Here is a 22,567-nt window from a genome sequence, read left to right on the forward strand (position 1 = left end):
AACAAAGCAAACAACATCATGTTTTCGGATTAAACTTTCAAATTCTGGATATTGTAGTCTATGTTTTAGGCCACAACAGTTAACATATAAAAGATCAATAGCTTTTTTGTCTGTAATACTATTTTTTGACAAATAGGCAGATTCACCTGATAAACACGCACTTATGTTTTCATTATTTCTAGTAATATGTTCATCAACATCAATATTTACATGAACGTTTAAATTTTCAAAAATACAATTAATCTGTTCAAATGTTTCATCATTACACAAAGTTTCATTACAAACACTGTTTATATTATTTTCAGCAATGTTTACATATTTATTATCTGGTTTATCAATTAGTGTCGAACTGTCAATATGTTGCGCTCCTCGGCAATCCTAGTAATGAGCCTTCGGAGTTGAACCTGTGCGGGATCGTTTCTTGGGGTTGCTATCAGATGAGGGGGTTGATTTTGGTCGTTCAATACGCGGTGATGTGGCGTCAGTTTGGTGCTGTGGTGTGGCATCACTTAGGCGTAGCGGCGAAGATCCACCTTGGCGTGTCGGTAGACTGCCATCTTGGTATGGGATATCTGCTATCTCTACATCGTCGGGGATTTGGTAAAGCTCATTGTCTATAAAGAGGCGGTCTCGTACGAGTGTTGCAATTTTCCTGTTTCGCTTTGCCTCTTTCATTATAGGATACAGCTTTCGTCTCCTGTCCTCTATTTCTTTGGGGAATTGTTGCTTTATGCCGTATCTTGTGTTCCGTAACCTGTATGCATTATCTAAAAACAAGATTGTTCTTCATAGAGCGGCACTGAAGGTCGAGCACTTTTTCCTTCATGTTTTCAAGCTCTGTTTGGCAGTTGCATTCTTGCCGCTGGTCACTTAATTCTGATAAATTTTTGAATAGTTTATTTATACAGGCTTTTGTTTGTTCGAGTTCCTTTGAGTTTTTCTCGGTGACGATTTTTGTTTCTGTCGCACCGAGCTTTAACATCATCAAATAGGTTCCCTATCCCTTGGACATTGGTTTCAAGTTCCGTAACTGTTGTTTGACATGTTTTAAGTCCCTGCTCGTTAGTTATAACCCTGCTGGTCAAGGATGTTATTATATTTTTAAATTCACCGAAATTTTCAATCCCCTTTTCAACAACTTGCAATCTTTTATCAATACTCGATACCAAGCTAATAAAAGTGTTCAATAGTAAAGGTACGCTTAGATCGTCTCCATTGCCTTCAATAATTGTTCTACTATCCTCCATTAGTTTACGAGTCTCGCTTAAAGCCATTATGTGTATTGCGGATGTGTGTAAACACTAAAGGGCATAGTTGAATATTAAAGTCCAAAGTCCAACTTTGATGAACTGGCCAGTAGCGCTTTCCAATACGTTATATTGTTCAATCTTAGTGAGTTGTATTCGTTACATGTAGGTGTTATGTACTATTTTGGTGATGTCTATGAAGAATAAACAATTGCTGTGAAAATAAATAAAGTGTTACTTTTCTTTGGCTTTCTTCATCCGAAAATAAAGTCCGTTCGATATCGATTCCAATCATATATCACATATCTCCATAACGCTTTCGATTTTGCTACATTTTCAATATTTTGTACTCTGAAAATTTTACACGTCCATCATTCTTAAGGGCACATAACTCTGTCTTGGAATTGGAATAATTTGATGAAATAAACAATAACTACAGCTCATTGAAAAATATATCACCTGTGTATTTTTCTTTTTTTTAAAAGCACTTGTACATTGTCAGCTTGTTATTTAATTTGAAGTATCTTTTTCTTTGTATTCTGTTAAATGAAAGGAGAATGTGTCCATAGATCACAGATGATGCCCCAGCTGGCATATAACGTTAAAGGGGCATAACTTGAGAACGGGATGGAACAGCTGGCATTTAACATTTAAGGGGCATAACTTGAGAACAGGATTGAACACAGATTATTCCCCAGCTGGCATTTAACATTTACGGGGCATAACTTGAGAACAGAATGGAACACAGATTATTCCCCAGCTGGCATTTAATGTTAAAGGGGCATAACTTGAAAAAAGACTTTTAAAGTTATGCCGTCCAAATTCCAACTTTTTAGGTATTTTGTGGTAATAATCATTGTGTATATTAGTTTTATAATATTTGGTAGAGGCAAACTAAAGTTAGAGAACTAAAACCAATTTTGCAAAATTCATTCTGACGGACAAAATTGACAGTGGGTACAAAAAAATCTGAGTCTTGTTAAAAGATTTTACCTTAACTTTAAGGTTGCAGAGATACTAGATATTTCTTTAGGGTCAAACTATTGAATTATACATTGTCCCATTTAATGTCCCAGTTTGATCATTTTATTTGTATGAATTCTTTCAGAGAATAAGTTGAATCATGATGTATTATTTGTAGCTCTTATTGCTGGCAAAACTAACCAATAGATCCACTTTTACCTGATAAGAAAAATCTCCTAGTTTGAACTTGGATATTTTTAAGCCACTTAAAATATTGAGATAGTGAAGGATAATCTTCCCAGTTTTTGTTTGGGTTCATGTTGCTATACTCTTTAGTTAACTATGTTGTGTCTGGTGTACTTTTTGTCTGTTTGTCTGTTTCTTTTTTAGCCAGAGCATTGTCAGTTTATTTTCAATCTATGAATTTGAATATCTCCCTGGTATCTTTCGCCCCTCTTCTAAAAAAAATTGTTGATGAGATTCCGATATCTCGACTCTTATTTCAGGCATGTCAAGATTTTACTAAAATATCTTAGATTGAGCTATATTCCTTATAATATGGTTCATGTATCACTACTTATCTATTTGCAGATTCAGATTATAAATAGATAGGCTCAGGTATATATTAAACCTGTAAGGTTAGAATAGCTAGTTCATTTAATACTTTAATTAACCAATTAACTTAGATCTTTTTTCATCAATCTTAAGTTAATGGATGTAGATGCTGTATATTTTATTGCATATTTACACTTTGTTATCAAATACTCTATATTTGCTTATGAAAAAAGAGTAATGGTATTTTGATATACATTTTAAGTAAGTTGAATTACGTAAAACTTTACTTTGATCCATCATATTGATGAAAAACTACAATCATTTAACCACGATAGTTACATATATATACAATATCTACATATTTACATACGACTACTGTAAATTCAGAAATTATTGTGTAGTTTTCATTACCGGTATTGCGAAAAATGCAACAGAGTTGTAAACACAATAATTTAAACTCACATTTTGAAATATTTTATATGAATTAAACAGGATTTTTCTCAAAATTGTAAAAACTAAAATCGCATTTAAGTTAAAATGACAAAATCATAATAACAAATGCACACAATAATATCTAAATTTACAGTATATGAATGTATAATACTTACTTTACAATGGTTTTCATCTAGATCCAGCAGTGTGTCAAAACACCCCATTTGACAATAACCTTTGTTATATACACCTCACAGACCTTTACACCTAAAATTCATTCACGATATCAATTACTATTATTATAACAGTAGCTACATTCTTTGTGTGTAAGTCACAGAAACTTCATTCAGTTTGACAGGGTCACGGTAAATTTCATTTTAATGTTCAATTTTATACAACTGTGTTTTTTAAAGTTACCATTGTACTTGTGTATTTCTGTTATTTCTGTTAGGTCCTCGTGTGCCCTTGTTGTTTATGTGTTAGACTTGTATCATCAATATTTCTTATAGGTCAAAACACAATATATAACTTCAAAGGCATATGGTCAGTGATGGACAATTGTCTTATTGGCAAAAATCATACCACATCTTATTTTATATATACTGAACAATGTAGAGGCAGACAATAGACAGAAGATAAGCACTCAGTTTGGGTTACCAACACTTAAGAAATAATTGATGCAAGCTATACTTTATTGTAGTTTTAACATGGGTAGGTATTATATTCGTGATTATTTTTGCCCGAGCGATAGTGAGGGCTAAAATAACACAAATATAATGCCTACCTATGTTAAAACTACAATAAAGTATAGCTTGCATCAATTATTTCGATTCTGATTAGGACAATTAAGGTAATTTCTATGTCAGATAAGTTTAAGTGTAAAGCTTGTGTGAACCTCCCTTTTATGTTTGTAAAGAAGCAAACGGCTGGCACTGTGATTTTTCAGGGGGAGGAGTTTTGAACAGCCAGCATGAACGGTTGTCATCTAGGTCAAATATGTCAATTTCAGAATGAAACACATAACAGTCATAATAAATGAATTAGTAACAACATGTGCATCATTTAAGAGTTTGGAAGTGCTTAAAGTTAATGGAATATTTCAAATGCATGACAATTTGATAAAATTCATTATTCTGCAGTAGTCAATATAAGCATGTGCCAACTAATTTTATTGGATTTAGAGCATGGGTTTGTTCTTAAAGCGAAAGAAGCATGTCATATTAGAATAAACTTTAACTAATATTGATGCATAGAAAATACATGCGTGACGTAACCAGGAAGAAAATAAATGACAGATCTTAATACTTGTTGTAAGTTAAAGTAAAAGCCTTTGTGCCAAATATCAAAAGCTATAATTTGAAGTCAATAAGGAAAATAGACAATTCTTTTTTATACAGGCATCATGATTTCCAATATGTTTGAGTGTTACACATTACAGAAGGCCATACATTAGCATATAGTTGTTGACTTCAATGTCATTTGGTCTCTGGTAGAGAATTGTCTCATTGGCAATCATACCACATCTTCTTATTTTTATACATGTATGCTGCAAAAAAAAAAGACAAGTGGCAGGTATGGAAATGTGTCCCATGTGATATGGCTAACCAAAATGAATTATGGTACAAATATCAAGAAGCTCTTATTTACAGTCGATGAGGAAATGGAGTAGAACTGTGTTAAAGATTGAAGGATGGACAGAGTATGGAGGCTCCCAACATTATTGTTTTTTTTCAACCCCAAAATGATTTTTGATTATACATAGCTTAAATGAATAACATATTTTTTTTCTAAAAAATAATTTTGAAAAAGGATAGTGTTTTCTGAAAAATTGTTGAAATGGGAGATAACTCCAAAATATTTCATAAAATATTTGCATGCTTTTAAATTACTCTGTCTTTATAAGAATTATAAATAAAAAAGAGTCAATGATCTGAATAACAAGATAATGTGGAATGTTCAGTGTAGATCAGTGGTAGATTAACCTGCCACTTTTATTAAGAAAGTATTAATAGTTATTTTACAATCAATTGCATATCAAAAAACACTCTTTTTATATATCATTTTCAATCAACTCCAATTAGTCTGGTATAACTTAAAAACATTAATCAAATTCTAGAAGCTAATTTATCTGTATCCTGCATGCAGTTTGGCAGAATATTAATATGTGATCAATAGCAACCTGTTGGACTTCAAATAATGATTTTTTTTAGGATATTTTCGACAGAAGCTACATTCTTTGTAGTTCCACCTGAAGTAAGTTCCCAATTTGTTTAAACATTGGCAATAATATAGAGACAGAGCATAAAACTAACAGAAAGGGAGATAATTCAACAGTAAACTAAGTATAAACAGACTGCAGGTAAACTTTAGATACATATATAATCAGGAACAATATATTTATAGTGCTGGACAATATTATATTCTTAGCATACATATGAACAATACAATCATAGCGCCGGACACCATTAAAAGACAAATTGGATGTTTATTTGAAAAGGAGAACTTTTGATTTAATTCTTTCAAGAAACCATGTAATGCTCTTTGTTCATGTTAAATATGTATAGACTTTATATTTTGTCAATATCTTTGCACTGATCACAAGCACATTGTAAACTCACCGGTTTTCCAAAAAAATGTTTGTCTGTATCTTTGAGGGGGACTGATCAATTTTGACTTCTCATTTATAGTACATTTTGTAACTGTAAAATTCATATTTACCCACGGGGGGGTCTCAACATGGGATTTTGGGTACAGGTGTGCAGCTGGGATTTTAAAAACACCCCCCCATTCATATATTGAATAATTGTGAAATCCCTACCTATACATATATTTCACAGCGAAATCATAACCCATTCATATATTTATCACCCATTGATATATCACAATCGGTCAATTACTACCTATTGATATATTTCCTCGGTAAAATTGCACCCCATTGATATATTTGACGGATCAAAAAAGGGACCCATTCCAGCGGCACATATGTATATACCTTTATATAGGAAGAGACCCCCCCCGTGTATTTACCCAAGAAAGTCCATGCAAGACTTGTGGTCATTGGACAGAAATCACAGGAAAGAGTCTTCTTCTTTCAGTTGCTAGATATCCTTCAATTATAAAATATTCTATAATTAACAAGGTTATCAGAAAAAAAATAACATAATCACAAATTAAATAATAAATGTACATTTGAACAATATAACAGTGATAGTTAGGGATAGAAAATAGAGATTAAGAGCAGATTCTTTAGATCATACTCATGAATCCCTGAACTGCATTTGTTGTGGCAGATGATTCCAATCTATAACTGTATGTTGATAAAATTAATATTGATAATTGACTTTAGATGTTTGTTTTTGTCAAAATGAGTGTGGATTGCTATGTCTGGTTTTATTGTCCAGTGGATTCAATTTTGTTTATAGTTGTGTAATAGAAAACAAGTCTGTATCTTAAACTCCTATTTCAATTTTAATATGTCCGTCATCATTTCAGTAAACTGAGCTGGTATTATGGATGCGGTTGCATGTCAAGCAGACTCCTCTTCTCTGAACTATTCAATTTGTGAAATTTGCTATTTTTGATGTAGATCCCAAATGGTTGAGCAGTAATCTAATTTTTATCAAACAAGAGAATTACATGTAAATGCATGAACTTTTAAACTTTAGGTGAAGCTATTTTAAGGTTACTACAAATAAAGCCAGGATTGGCAATTCAAGAGAATGATTTGCTTTTGATGTAATGTTATCAATATGTTTATCCCATTTTAAGTTTGATTGAAAAGTTAGGCAGCCTATTGTAGAGTCATCTTTTTTTAGAGAGTGATTGTGTAATTTGTAAGTGAAGGCAAAAGATTTCGGAATTGTGTTACACTGAAAATGTTGCATTTATCAGAGGGAAAATGCACAAGTTAGTCCTGTTCCCATCTGCCAGACTATAATTGATATGTGTCATCTGTAGTTCATCATCATTTTTAGTTTCGGTAACAGGGGCGGATCCAGCCATTTTAAAAAATCATTTATAAATATCAAGAATTATAATGGACCAAGACAAAGTCACAAATAATTTGTTTCTAATTGTTTGAATACATAGGTAAAAGTTCTTGGAATAGTTTCTTTTTATTGCATGTATATTGTTCATAACCCTTACAAATGAAGGTTTGTCACAAGTCATCTAAAAAAATGTTGATTTTTGTCCAACTTTTTGTCCCATGACTTTTGTCTAACTTTTTGTTCTGTGTCAGACTTCTGTCCTCAGACTTTCTGTCCTACATCCGAGTATTATGCAGAGGCTGAGCATAGTAATAACTGTTATATAACATGCTGTTTTGCAATCACAGTAAACTTTTCGACTATTTATGATTATGCAAACGGGCTTTTGAAATCGTGTTTACTGAAACATCACGATATGTGCTTTCTAAATGAATGAAAACAACTGTTTCTGATGTTAGAATTGAGAAAATATTGTCAAAAATATTTAATAATCTTTCTTGTTCACCCAGAGACCTTACCATATAAACCTTAAAGCATCATGTCACGATGTGCATGTGGATCTTCGTTCTTCTACACTATGGTGTCACCCTAAAACAATTACCCGCCTTTTCCGGCGTAATTGTTAAATATTTAACACGAGTTACTGCACTTACAGTGCTTTTCTGATTTTGGAAGTTGATAAGAGATTTTGGCTACGTTAACCTTTCCGATCCTGGATTCACCAATTTCCAATTATTATTTTCACACAACTATCTTAATAATTATTTCTTAAGTTAAGTAAAATGGCCATATTAAAGTTTTTGAAGTCTAGTTAAACAGATCTTATTAATGCTATTTGTTTGAAATGTCCTAATTTTACCCAATTACAAAATCCTGAAAAATTTATTTGGATGATGAGTAATGAAGATCATGAAATTTTATGTAAAATTTGTTGTCTTATAGCCAAACATGAACATACTGATTAAAGAGTAGTGGGACCTTGTCACTTCACTTGCACCTGCTAATGCTATGCTAGAGTGTTGAATATGTATATATATGCATTTGTAATTCTAACATGACGTCCTTCAAACGCTTTGAGTACACACCCGTGGTAAAATATGAATATATTGGTTGGGCTGTTCTGATTGTACTCCCACGTTATATGATTGTTTATGGATGGAGTACACGACGTCATAGAATGATAACGTAATAGTTTAAGCATTTTTCGGGAAAATACACGCTTCTGATACCGAAAATCATCACCAGAATGAAACGTAAACAAACAATACTAAAACGTGGTATAAGCCCTTTTTTATATACATAGAAGATATATAAGTAAATTATCATTAAAATTCATCCAAATCTATCTAAATATATTATTGTAAATAGTTTGAGCATGTCACTAAATCTGTTTGCTCCGTTCTTTACCGCCAATCTTAAAGTGGGTTAATTTATGGGAACGGCAAATATTTGCCTCCATCTAGTGCGCTTTGAACCAAAACAATTGCTATATTTGTCTTATCAGAATCGAAATAATTCATGGGGGCTTGAATATATCTAAATTTTACCACGGGTTGTCCCTTTATGCCGATATTTTACCCCTCGCTATCGCTCAGGGTAAAATATTTGTCATAAAGAGCCAACCCGTGGTAAAATAACGATATATTCAAGCCCCCATGAATTATTTCTTAAATATAATTAAATAAGATTTTGGATGCCAAAACCTTTTAGTATCATCCCTTGGTGAATTCTGCATTAAAGTGAACAATATTTTTTTACTTTTGTGCACTAGTCACGAGGAGGTTAAGACGGTATCTAAAATTCCACTTCCTAACATGTCCAAGTGCATTTGCCCTTGGTCTCTTTTCCATTTTAGTGACTTGTATTATTTATTCCTTCAACTTATTTTTATGGATAAGAGACGAGGTGGACCTCTGTTAGCAAACTATTTCCATTCTCCATTTAATATGGTGAATTAATAAATTATTAAACTATTTTTGCTGGCACTCTAGCATGGCAGAAATAAAAAAAAAATCAAAGATATGAAACTTTGAAAGAACAAATAACAATAACAATTGTTTTATGTTGTGACATTTTATGGCAAGCCGTTCTAGTCAAAACTATGTTTAAACCATTTTTCGAAAATTTACACACTGAGAATTACAACAAAGCACACTGAGATTTAAAAACTTCAAAACCACTTGTTCAAAACGCACACTGAGAATTGAAAATTACACACTGAGAATTGAAAATTACACACTGAGAATTAAAAATTACACACTGAGATTTCATAAAGACGCACTGAGATTACAAAAATGAAAAATGCACACTGAGAATTGAAAATTACACACTGAGATTTCAAAAAGACACACTGAGAATAAATAAACTGAAAACACACACTGAGAATTTGAAATTACACACTGAGAATTTAAAATTACACACTGAGAATTTAAAATTACACACTGAGATTTGTGCGCACTTTTTATGCGCACATATCTAATTAGCATACTTAATCTGAATCTATTACAAGCTTAATACAACAAGGGGACAGAACTCGTTAGTTCTTCGATTTGGTTCCAAATTATTGAAAAAAAAACCTTTAGAAATACAAGAACAAGAAAAATACCCACTTACTCTTTATATTACAAAATAACAATCTGCAAAAGAATGCAGTGAAATTTTTACTCAAGTGTCTATTATAGCATATAAACGTAACAAAAATATAAAAGATTAACTAGCGAAATCAGGGAAACAGTTGGAAGACTTTTGAAAAGGGACCCACGGTTTTAAGTTAAAAAAAATCCCGATACACTGGTAGTTATGATCTGAATTATAATAGACAACAAACTTATGAATATGAGCGATGTTAAGTCTTGAAATTTATTACGAATGTTGGTTGAAGGAATCGCATTTCATTATAATGACAAGAGTTCTTGAGATCAAGATATTAATCTGTTGAATTATTCATCTCATGAATATTCATTAGTAATTTGCATATTAATCTCAGTGTGTATTTTTGAAATCTCAGTGTGTAATTAACAATTCTCAGTGTGTGTTTTTCAATTTATTTTATCTCAGTGTGTCTTTTTAAAATCTCAGTGTGTAATTTTGAATTCTCAGTGTGTGTTTTTTTATTTTTTTAAATCTCAGTGTGTAATTTCGATTTCTCAGTGTGTTATTTTAGGTTTTTAAATCTCAGTGTGTATTTTTTTCGAAAAAAGGGTTTAAACATAGTTTTGACGAGGACGGCTTGCCATAACATTTTATATGATATATATATATTCTATGATATTCTCTTCATGTGAAGTGAAATTTTAATTTTATCTTCATTATATGTTTATGTGTTAAGAATCAGAATGTATTGTTTATTGTTGTCATTATGTCCCGTCAGGGGCCCTTAATTGGAAAATAAAGAACTTTGAACTTTGAACTTTATACTTATCATGTCTTACTAGGCCATATTAAAGTTTTTGAAGTCTAGTTAAACCAGAGACATATACTCCATATTGTATTATATGTCTCTGGTTAAACATATACTTATCATGTCTTACTATTTAAACGAGACGTGAATTCTCATAGTTATAGTGGTTATAGTAGTCTCAGGTTGGATGTTTTTAAACGGGTTTAAATAGTGGCATGTGGGTTACGTCCACTGTTTCTTTGTCTGTATTATGGGGGACGTCTTATGCCCGTCTCTGTTATTTTACATACATGTAGTTATCCACTCAGTTAACTAAAAAATATATATATATAACGAATACCAGCTAATTTGAAAAATGATAAACAAACACATACACACATTCTGTACAACTGGGAAACAAACAGATTTTTTTTAGTTTTGATCGTGGACGGTATTTGGAAATTTTATCATTTTCAGTTCAAGTCATATAATGCAAGTATTACATGTCTCTGATAACGGTCATAACAAAATGTAAAACAATTTAAATTAGAAAACAACGGTCAGGTCATATTTAGCATACTGAAATGGTCATACAACATTTTACATAGCATGATATACCGTTCTCATATGAAAAGAGGTCTTGAAAGCTAAATACTTCAGGAGCAAAACTATTGAATTGAACGATTCAGTCAGAACAGCTAAATACTTCAGGGGCAAAACTATTGAATTGAACGATTCAGTCAGAACAGCCAAATCCTCAGGAGGTCAACCCTAAAAGTAGATTGTACTTGAGTCATATCGAAGGTTAATATAAGGTTTTTTATCTTGTGAAAAAATCTTACATTAAGGGGATTTCTGAATTTTAAGGTATGTCTCAATCATAAAATGTTGATACATTAACGTTTTAGTACAATGACATTTCACCTGTTGTTACCGTCCATATCCCCCGAGGAAAGGTAGTCCGAAACACCTTATGGAATGATAAAATCAAACACTTAACGAAATTTCATTGCTGATAATCATTGATAAATAGATAAAAGATATATTTAGCTACATTGGCTGTAATTTCAATATAATTTCCCTTTTACGTATGAACAAAAGACCCGACATATAGGGTATGCGCCAACGAAACTGTAGCAAAGTTTGACAATATTTGTATATAATTCCGAAGCCATCTACTGTATATTTAAGACAAAACCTAACCTGAAGAGGCTGCTACCCTACAATTAAGATAACAACATCGAAAGGACGATAGAAGTTTTTTACGATATACATGGTTAGTGCGGACAAATGTCCAACTAAATCACCACGAGCCATGAACGGTTGTGAATAAATTTACCACAGACTATCAAAGCTGACATTAACAACTTATTCCCTCAAACGACAAAATAAAATAAACCACATTAAGATATGACAATATACAACCAATGACGAAATTCCTGACTTGGTGCAAACATAAGAACATGTGGCGAGTTAATTATAAACTAATTTTTTTAAGATCCAAAACCTTCACCATTTTAAACTATATCATTGGAATCATTGGAATAGCAAACGGTACACAGAAGAACGTACAGCAAAATCCAAAACTGGAGTAAAACAAAACACATATATATCGACGATGTCCAATCGCATAACAATCCTGGTTTCATGCAGTGAATGCTTATGTCAAATATCATGAAGATTAAAGATACTTCTAATAGTTGAGAGACATTTTAAAATCAAGCAATTTCAGTTTAAATGCACTTCTAACATATAGCAAAATTATAAACATTCGAAAGCATTTATATGTAATATATTTTTGTCTGGTCATCAAATATTCGCATGATGCAATTTTTACCACACGGTATAAGTTTTCTTATGATGAGCTGTTTCACCGGTCACCATGCCGGTGTATGTGGTTGTGGGTTGAACACTCTTAATAATGTTTAAACTCATCCGTTTATATATGACAGACTTTCCGGTGTCCTAGCACTCCCTTTGTGTTGGGTGGGGATTGATTGTCCTTGTAAAAATAATTGTCGTATAAATATACGTTAGTGACACATCTCCATTAATCCCGTTAGGGAGTGTACATGGATGCCACTGTACCCTCGCAGTTTTCGAGGGGTTCTTCGGATATCGGAGGCATTTACCAGTACATACATACATACATATGTGCCTTTCCCAAATCCGGACCCTGTAATTCTGAGGTTGGCATTGGTTGATGTAAATCGTATTTGTTACTCGTAATTTGTTATCTGCACCTGAGATCACCCCCGATTTATTTGCGCGGTTCGTGTTGCTCATGAAGTCGATAGTCCTTTCGTGTTTTATCCATTCCTGCGTCACACTGTCTTGAAATTGACAGCAAATTGGATCTGACCTTTTAAAAAATCGGGCCGTTTGTAAAAGCACCGTAAGGCATACTGCCTGTTATACTTCTCTGTCATTAGCGGCAGTTAAATCTTTGGTATACCAAAAACAATCCCGTAAGACCATGCGAAAGTTTATTTTCGCGTTGAATTCGGCTGTTCATTTTACCCTTCGTGTTTGTGGTTCGGTGTCATCGTGTGACCTTCTGTATGCATCATATTCGAATCGGTTGTTGTTAATGCCCGCGTCACACTGTCCCGATTTTTATATACGATGGACACCCGAATGCGAAAATTGTAAGTTCGTACGAAGTTGGTTCCGATCTCGTTAAAATACCAAAAAGTGACCGAAGCAAGTACGATGAATAGCGAAGTCTATACGATGGTGCCGAAATTATATACGATAGCAAAAGATAGACATACGAAGGTTAACCGAAGACGGGTATTTAAGCTTCATATCTCAGCCGAAGCCTACACGATGGATCACGAAGGCTACACGATGGATTACGAAGGCTACACGATGGATTACGATGATGGCGCGATGGCCATACGATGCCTAAAAGATACGAACAGAATTTCGACAACATATTGTTTCTGTACAAGTCTGCCATGCATGGCGGGAAATCGATCTTTTTGTCTAATTCTTATAAAACTTAGTTTATTATCCCCTCGCCTACTACATGTATGTTGCGTGTAGATAAAATTGTTATGGACAATCTTGAACCAAAATGCTCAAAACTTGGTATGGTGTTACTCGTAAGAATATCTTAAGCGCTATTGACTTTAAAGCTCAAAGGTCAAGGTCACAGTGGCAGTTGTAATACAAGGCAATATCACCCTTGTGGACACTCTAAAACCAATATGCTTCAAAAGATTTTAACCACATTTGGTATATTGTTCCTCCTTGTAATGATCTGACATTTTTTACGTTCAAGGTCAAAGGTAAAGGTCATGCAGATGGACTTGTTTTTCTCCTTGAAATAGCATAATACACAGGAAATTGGTTGCTCATTTTTTTACCTGCTGGTTCTAAAGACAGTATTAAAGGTAAAAAAGGTTACTGAATGTTTTGGTTGATTTCTAAAAAAATAGTTTATGTATCAAATATGCATATTCAATTAACCATTTTCTGCATGTGTCATATAGAAATATAGTGTCCATATTTGTCCCAAATATGTTACATACGAGGGGATGCCACGCTCGGCATTGCCTTGTTTGAACTGTAAAATGTGTGCACTAGTCTGAATAATCACCCATGATTATGCCCATGTTTACTGATCTATCTTAAAGGTAAGGTAATGGGTTCGTTGATCCCTTTTATTCAACAAGAGCTCTTTCCAGGAGAATATCATAACAATATAGACAAAAGGAAGGATGTGGGGAAAGCAACAAATGCGGCAAAATATGACATATAGAAAACAAAATGGTTATAGAGTAAACATTCGTGTGACAACAACTCAGACGATACATAAAAAATCAGAATAATGAAGAAAAAGTTGGTTTCCCTATAAACGTGTACCTGCAGTGTTGGTGTACGAGGCGCGTTTATGATTTTCATTATGTTACTTGATATGAAAAATTGACAAAAAAATAATATTTTACTTGTAAAAGTAAATCCTGATCCTGTAATAGCTGCTCTTCTTGTTCCATTTGAATTAATAGAAACAACGCTGTCGCCTTTCTTGTTCTCATAGAATCATATGATATATGAGCTCCATGTTTTGTGAACGTCTTTTCTTAACTGTCGTATTAGACTGACCAGTGCATATCGCGCATGGCACTTTAAATGTATTTTAGCTCGAAAATTAACTTACATTTAGGTAGCACTCCACAGTTAGGTGTGTAGTTTCGCATTTTGGCCCCTTGGATTTTTCAAATATGAGAGCTAGTGTGCAATAAAATTCATTTTTGGATAGCTGAGTATTAAAATAGCCTTTGTATTGGGTTTATATGAACATCAAGATTATGTAATGTATGTAATATAGGCTGTTTTCTGTATGACAGTCCGTATTTGCATGTCCCTACCATACCTTGGTCCGGCAATTATTGCAATGTTTTTTTCCAACTTTTTATCGCACGAACTTTGTGATTGGATTTTACGAAAAAATGAGGCGAAAGACACCCATTTTTTATTTGATCATTAGGAAGATTTATGAAAACAGTTTCTAAAAAGGTATCACTCAAAGGCATTGAAATTCTAGTTTGATCAAAATTTTGGGGGGATATGTGACATGTCCACCCCCCCTTTTTGCAATATTTTATGGTAAATAAATGCAGAATGTTGCCATGGATACACATAAAAGAAATTAATTTTCACTCTTTTAACTTTTGAAAATCAAATCTATGGAATATACTGATTACATACATATGCACATGTACAACACAAACAGTTAGGTTAATGTATTAGAAATCCAGGAATAGGAGATGATAAAACATTTTGTGGCTCATTTTTAATTTTATTTTCTAACTGTGGAGTGCTACCTTAGCTGGATTTATTGCCGTCGTAGTTCCATCTTGTCGCCTTCGTACTTTTATTCGATGGCAACACGACGGGATTACGAGGTCTGCACGAAGTCGTGTTGCCATCGTAAGACCTTCGGGTATCTTCGTGATTCATTCGTGTAGACATCGTAATGTCAAAACTGCCCGATGGAAACGATGGAAACACGAATGCAATACGATGTGCAAAGATGCATTCCCGGTGACATTACGATGGTGAGGATGGTGATACGAACTCAATACGAACCCTCAACATCGGACGCACCTTCGGGGATTTTTTAACATGTTAAAAAATTCAGAACCCTTCCCGAAGTTGTCCCCGAAGGCTAGAAAAAGTGGCCGATGGTTCTACGATGGATAAAGATGGCACTACGAATAGCCCGATCTGGATACGATCAGGCCCGATTTTAAAAATTTCCATTATCGTGTTGCCATCGGCGTAAAAATCGGGACAGTGTGACGCGGGCATAAATGGCTGTTGACCAAATTCAGGGCCATCTTCGCGCAAAATTCAATATTTCATATACGTGTGACCATTTGGTGTCATTTTCGGGACAGTGTGACGACTGCATAACTGTTGTTTGTCTGTTGGACGCTTTTCATGTTTCACCATGTCATGGTTAGTTTGTTTTCGACTTGTGAATTTGAATTTCCTTTGCTACTCTCACCTCTCTATTTTTTTTTCAGTACAGATAGCAGGTCGTTAGTTTTCCGGTAAGATTTTTTTACTTTTTCTGGTGTTTTATGACTCATACATATATATATATATATATATGCATTTTGAGTGCCAATGGGACAACTACAACCAAATCTACATGCCATCGTGTGACTTTCAACAATAAGCAAAGCCATACCGTATAGTCACCAATATTAAAAAGCTCCCGACATATAAAAATATAAAAGAAATCAAACATAAAAACAACGGTCTGATTTATGACATGATAATAATGAAATAACAAGCGCAACCAACGACAGCCATTGATGGTAGGAAAATAAGTGTACTAGCGTCTCTATATATGATGTTCTGGTAAAACTGTTTTATTGTATAGATTTCAAGATTGGTATAGTTTTATAATCAGAATAGATTGATATGATTCATTTTACATCGTGATCATTCTCATGAAGGATATATGTTATCCGAAATTATTCAATATTTGTTTATTTTATTATCATTTTTTTTATGTCGTACCCTTTTATACTTGTACTGATTGATTGATTGATTATCTTTATTTCCTCCATATATATGCAGACTTTACAATTTATATTATATGAACAGAATCAAAAACATTACACTAACATATTTACATATTTTAAACAACATCTAAGTATAACACCAATAAAAAACGGGACATAGATATTTACATAATTATATGAAATACAGTCGAAAAAAAGTCTATTTACATTGTCATTTCGGGGCCTTTTATAGCTGACTATGCGATATGGGCTTTGCTCATTGTTGAAGGCCATAGTACGGTGACCTATGGTTGTTAATATTTGTGTCATTTTGGTCTCTTGTCGAGAGTTGTCTCATTGGCAATAATACCACATTTTTTTATACATTATTCACCAATTTTCATACAAGAACATGAAATATGTGACTATAAAGATCATAATTGAAGACCTGATATAGTTTATACATATAATGTATAGATTGATTGATTTTTGCTTGCGTGAAGCTAATGGACAAACTTTGCATATATACACGAAAACAATATGACATTTTTTTTAAATATGCAGGTTCTACAACGTGTAGTTGACCAAGGTGAAAGGAGTGAAATAAGCACTGCCTCTATGAACAGTGATCAATATTGTTTTTGATAAATGGTCCTCAATTTTACATTGCAACCGTCCACCTACGAAACACCAAAATCAGCTGTTGCAAAGGTTCTTATTTTTTTAGAAAACGTGGCACTCTGTCTTTTAGAGACATATGATGTAACGTACCCATTTGGCCGGACGTTGTAGCTTAAACCACATTTTATACATCGGTCTACTTTAAAAGGTTCCGTAGAAATGCGCACAATGTTTGTCGCAAAACTGTTCAACTGATAATCTTTACTGATGTGATGTGGAAATCAGATAGATTAACAAGAAATTTATTTTTGAAGAGGCAGTATGCACTTTGATCCACTTTAGACCAATGTTAAAATATTTTGTTCGGTTGATGAACTTTCTTTGTTTTATCATATGATACTTTTTTTTGTTTTCCCTAAACGTTAAAAATAAGCTTGGAACAAGATTTTTATATTAATTTCGATTTAAAGGTTCCCTGGGGCCAGTATTTCAAAATCATACTTAAGTCGTGTGAGGTAAGAAAATGACAGTCCATCGACTTGATATAGTTTATAAATCAAAACCTCGACATAGTAAATACAAGTACATGTACTATGATAATCCAACATCTTTGCTTCAACGTTTTTTAGGCTTAACAATTTGAAATCTTGGATAATTTTATTTCATTTTGGTTGATTGGAGACATATTGGACTTGACATCGATACCTATTGAATTCGACTCATCCTCGGATTTATACTCACATGAGCAACACGAAGGGTGCCACATGTGGAGAAGAATTTGCTTACCATTCCACAACACTTGATATCACTCTCGAATTTAGTGGGGGTCGTGCTGACCATTCTTTAGTTTTCTATGTTATGTTTTGTATACCAATGCAGGGACCTGTAATACAGTATTGTGTCTCTGACCAATGTTTATCTTTTCTAATATTGTTTTTCCTATTTTTGCCATGGCATTATCGGTTGGGTTTAGACTAACATATGCCTTTGGTGTCTTTCGCCTTTGGACTTCTTCAAACCCGATTGTAAATTAGCATATAAGTCTGCATGGTTTGATTCCATTTTACCTCATCTGTTCTTTAAAAAATAATTCAAATTATCCTTTATACATTTATTTGTAACTATGATACACATATGAAAATTTAAATAATACTAACATACAAAAAGAAATTCAAATATACAATGACAAATAGAAATAATAATAAAAAAATCTTTCGAATAACAAATTAGTCATCAGTATCAACAGCTAGTGGACAAATGGAGATTAATCTTTAGAAATCTTGAACGTCATACAAACTGAATATCTATCATTTCAACGTCATACAAACTGAATATCTATCATTTCAACGTCATACAAACTGAATATCTATCATTTCAAAGACATTGATTTGTTTTAAATAATTACGGATGAAATGAGTAAAGAATCTGAACCTTCTAAGAGAATAAAATAATTATAATATAACCAATGGACCACATGTATAGTGTTTGCTGCTGACACATCCTGTTCTTGTATATTTCAGCAATAACATTCACACAATAGACGATGTCTTAAACAGCTATTTAGAACAAATCTCGACATGGTCTAAAGTTTTAATATTAGAAGGACAAAGGCTATCATATTCTCTTCTGATACACCCCATATAATATTTCCATTGAATTTCAAAATCAAGCAGTATAATACTTTGTCTCTTCTCATAAACACTTCGGTGCATCTGGTGTAGACAAAAATGGTACCGTACGTTAATGCTATTATAAATTACTGTTGTTATTGAATGATAAACACAACACACATTAAGAAAACATAATATATTGTGCCAAAAATGTTACTGTTGAAGGCCGTACGGTGACCTATAGGTCTCTTGTGGAAAGTTGTCTCATTGGCAATTATACCACTTTTTTTTTTTTTTTTTTATATAGATATAATGAAATGTGTATTGAATAAAACACGAATTTCTTGCTCGTATACTGGATATGCATGTGAGTTATGGATAGTCCATTTAAAACATGTTCAAATGGAAGATAGGAAACTACTTACAGGGTTTCCCCTGTATATGTTTTGTTGAAAACAGAAGAAATTCAAGAAAGCAAAATATGTATTTTTCCTTACATAGTGGAACTACTACTGATTACCTCTGCGATTTAACACCCCCCCCCCCCCCCCCCCCCCCCGCTAGTTGGTCAAATATCTGATAATGGTTTGTTCTTATTATTAATAGTAACAAGTTTGAGTATCCTGTATAGACACCAGACAATCTTTTTTAATGGTCAAAAGACAATTTTAATACATTAATATTTGCATAGCACACAACATTCTTCTTAATTCTAGTATAACATTTCAAAGTTAGATATCAAATCTCAAATTTAAAATTTTAGTATAAAACCAAACAACTTTTCTACTTTTGCAAACGTTGAATTTCTGATCTCGGATGATTCTTTTAGACTCTAGTGCAGATATATTGGAAATCATTTCAGTTATAGTTAAATTGTACGTTACATTAGGCTGAAATCTATAAAGACGAGCTCTTTTAAATAGCAGTCACTGTACATGCCAATTAAACTAAATAGGATACACCAAGATATGTTTGGTATATGATCATTACGCTTAGTAAGGCATTTCAAATGAGTGATTAATCCCGAACTTTGAATATATCTGGTTCACTCTATTTCCTGTAAGAGAGGCTAGCGATACCCAACGGACAATCAAAAACATAAATCGAAAAAAATGAATAATAACAAAGTAAAAGACAAACAAACATTAATACACACAACACAACATAGAAAACTAAATACCGAGCAACACGAACCCCACCAAAACTGTGGTGATCTCAGGTGCTCCGGAAGGGTTAGCAGATCCTACTCATCATGTGGCACACATCGAATTGCTCATGTTACTAGTATACACCAGGTAATAAGTCTAAATTAGTAGGTTACATTCGGGAAAAAAGGGGACGGGATTATAGTAACACACTTGGGACATATCTGCTATTATCTGTGAAACGGATATTCCAAAACGGTCAACCAACTCGTGATAGCGTCCATAAATCGAAAGGATGATTCCAACTTCACCATTTGGAACTCTTGGTTTAACAGCTTCCTTGTGAGCAGCAACCATCTATCAAGGAAATCATGATAGGAAACCAATCATAAGAATATCGTTTCAACTTGGAGATATATACTGCATATGCAGGTGCTGATGGAATGTTGCAGTTATATGGTTCATTTTAATTACATATAGATTAAGAGCGGCAACGTCATATATGCTTTTATAAAGCATATAAAGCATAAAAGCATATAAAAGCATAAAAGCATATAAAGCATAAGTACAGGTGTATATTAATCGTAAAGATTGAAAATTTCAGAAATAAATAAATGACAACTTTTGTTTGGGAAGAAAAGAAGTAAGAGAAATCTAATATAAAAGCGTGATTTTTTTTTTATATCACCAATAACTTTAATTTTTCCGATCACGCGAAGGAAACATGTACAAGACATAAGTTTTCTTTGTTACAAAGCATCTATCTACCCTCTGAACTGATGGTTTGAGGTCATTTCAATGTCATCAACTTTAAACGTTGTTTATTTTACAGTTATAACAAACATGTTAACTATTGATGTATCTAATATTTTCAATAACCTGAAGGACAACGTTTTAAAGTCAAATTACCATCACAAATAACAGATATAATCTTTAGTTTATTAAGTAATAAAACACTAAAAACTCATCTATTAAGCCGAACACAACATAGATTGTAACATTTAATCATTGCGTATAACATTTATTCAATGCGTTAACAACACCTAATCAGAATCGACAATTAAATGCCACTTTGATTCGTTGACGAATCAAGAATAATAGAAAAGTAACTGTTCAAGCGATTAAGTCTGAAAACTTTTCTTGTAACATTTTACAAAAGGATTGGTCTAAAATTAATAGTTTGTTAACTTCGGTAACCACAATAATGAGTTATTTCGAAATCACAATGTTACACGTTTCTTTTTTTCAAATTTAAAAAGTGTGGACACAAATCAGTGTTGCTGGTATGTCTGACCGTGTTCTCTGGATAAAAGAATGTTTTTGCTAAAAAAAAATCCCACACATTTGTTTCAGGAAATAGCAGAAACTAAACATAAGTAGAGGAACACATTAGGTTCATTTCTGCATTATGTGGTTTCAATATTCGACTGAGATGGGTGGAATCTGAAAACCTGTTTGTTGTGACTTCTCATATTGTTTTATTTATGTTCCATTGTCGTGGTCATTTCTTACTTGGGTTTGTCTTAACAAAAAAACTATACTTTAAGTTAGGATCATCCCAGTATCATATACATTTTTTTGTTTAAATGTTCTCAAAAGATGTCTGATAGTTCTAAGTGATGGTGAAATGTGAGCTTCTTGGTTCTTGATTGAAAGTGACCTGTTCCCAACTATGACTGTTTTTTCGTGTGTGTAATGGCATTGCTATACGGCGTGTCTCGGATGTAACATTCATGTATTTAGTTATGATGTTTCTTTTGTAAGTCTGGTTTGATATTGTGTTATGTTATATCGTGTGTGGTATATTTCTACTTTTTATATGTATAAAAGATAAGATAATTAATCAGCTATTTCATTTATTTGTTATTTTTAGTTTAAAGAAATTATATGCACAGGACTTTTTTTTATTTATACACAGTTTTGATTTAGAAGAAAAACCGACATGGTTAAAAAAAAATACAAATATTTACACCATTACCAATGCAATTCCATTTTCATATTATTGTCATGGTTGGAAAATACAAAATAACACTATTATAAACTCAAACTCAATCCCAATGTTATATTCTATTTTATAGAAACTTACCTGTGATAAAATAAACTTCATAAAAAATACGTCACGTTTTGTGGCGTTGAAACATTCGTGTGAAACACTTTATAATTCTATTGTGGTGTCTTGGTGTCCTGTCGTAAATTCATGGGAAGTGTCCGTTATGATTCTGTGGTTTACATGTTATTATATTGTTTATTTATTTGTCATTTCTCTGTCCTGAGTGTTCTTCCGATTATTTGTACTGTATTCCAGTCACGTGATATTGTCATTATAACGGTATTTTTAACATTGCCATATAAGCGGGAGGTTGGCTAGCAATAAAACCATGTTCAACCCACCATTTTTCAAATGTCCTATACCAAGTCAGAAATAAAATATTTGTTATCAGATAGTCTGTTGCTGTGTATGCTATAGTGTCGGTTTTTGTTGCAGTTAAGTGTTTCTGTTGTTCCGTTGTCTTCCTCTTATAGTTGATTTGATTCCATCGGTTTTTGTTTGTGACCTGGATTTGTTTTTGCTAAATCCATTGATGACTACTGAACAGCAGTAT

The 22,567-nt window shown here is 32.9% G+C and overlaps 1 protein-coding gene across 2 annotated transcripts in view; it reads right to left on the reverse strand.

Moving 5' to 3' along the window:
• The window catches only part of LOC143064410 (uncharacterized), a 58,946-nt gene extending 52,642 nt beyond the window's left edge, over nt 1-6,304 (reverse strand). For both annotated transcript variants that reach the window (XM_076237223.1, XM_076237219.1), the window contains exons 1-2: nt 6,225-6,304; nt 3,374-3,464 (exon numbers count right to left, since the gene is read on the reverse strand). The gene's annotated coding sequence lies outside the window, so the exon portion shown is untranslated. The remainder of the gene's footprint in view (nt 1-3,373; nt 3,465-6,224) is intronic.
• Nucleotides 6,305-22,567: the final 16,263 nt, after the last annotated feature.

This window comes from Mytilus galloprovincialis, chromosome 2 (assembly GCF_965363235.1).
Source record: "Mytilus galloprovincialis chromosome 2, xbMytGall1.hap1.1, whole genome shotgun sequence".
Classification (NCBI taxonomy): Eukaryota; Metazoa; Mollusca; class Bivalvia; order Mytilida; family Mytilidae; genus Mytilus; species Mytilus galloprovincialis.